This window comes from Poecilia formosa, unplaced genomic scaffold (assembly GCF_000485575.1).
Source record: "Poecilia formosa unplaced genomic scaffold, Poecilia_formosa-5.1.2 Scaffold533, whole genome shotgun sequence".
NCBI lineage: Eukaryota > Metazoa > Chordata > Actinopteri > Cyprinodontiformes > Poeciliidae > Poecilia > Poecilia formosa.
In genome coordinates this window covers 234,084-235,108 of record NW_006800472.1, presented here as the reverse complement: position 1 = coordinate 235,108, position 1,025 = coordinate 234,084, and positions in this window count along the sequence as shown.

Here is a 1,025-nt window from a genome sequence, read left to right as displayed (position 1 = left end):
CACAGCGAGTAATAAAAAGTTGCTCTTACTGTCATAAATAAACATAAATATTACAAATTAGTACCACCAGCACTTTGATTTTTATTGCAAAAAAAATCCCAAAAAGAATCATGAAATCCTGGTGGGAAAATATGTTCAATTATATTATTTAATTTTGAGAATTAAGAGCTAAATTTCACTCCTTGCTACGGTGAGGGAGAAATTATCGTAATAACCCGATATTGGCTGGAAAGCGGAACATCTCCCTTTCAGAAACCGATGGAATTTTTCAGACAGCACAACGTGTCGCGGAATTATGGTACTGCAAATTTTGCTGCGTCTCCATGGCTACATTTAGTCTGGAAGGGTTAAAAACATTATTAGTGAATAAGAAGTGGAGGGAGACCAATAATTTAAATAAACACTTCATGTTTATTTCCCATTACATTCTATATTCCAGATCCTCATCCAGCAGCGTCTCTCTCAGTGAGTCCTGACAGAGAGCAACACTTCACCTCTGAGTCTGTGACACTGAACTGTGGAGGAAACTCTGCTGAGTGGAGAGTGATGAAGTTTTCAGTAACAGGTCATCTGATATATTTAAGAATCTGTTGGGCAATGACTGGATCTTTATGTACCATCAATCGGACTCACTCCGATAAGTCAGTGTACTGGTGTGAGTCTAAATCGGGAGAGTTCAGCGCTGCAGTCAACCTCACCGTACATAGTATGATTTTTATGTTTTTCTTAATGCTTGATGAAATTGTATGACATAAAATGTTAAATACGGATCAAAACACACTCAGTTTATTGTCTGTTCTAATTGTCTCCAGCAGCTGATTTCTGACTGAAGCTTCATTTTCTCTGTCTGGTTTCCAGATGAAGATCTTCTCCTGGTGAGCCCCGTCCATCCTGTGACTGAAGGAGCTTCTGTTACTCTGAGCTGCAGACTGAGAGGAGAAAACAAACTTTCTGATGTGATTTTCTATCATAATGACAAACTGATCCAAAATGACAGCAGAGGAGAGCTGAAGATCTCTGCAGTG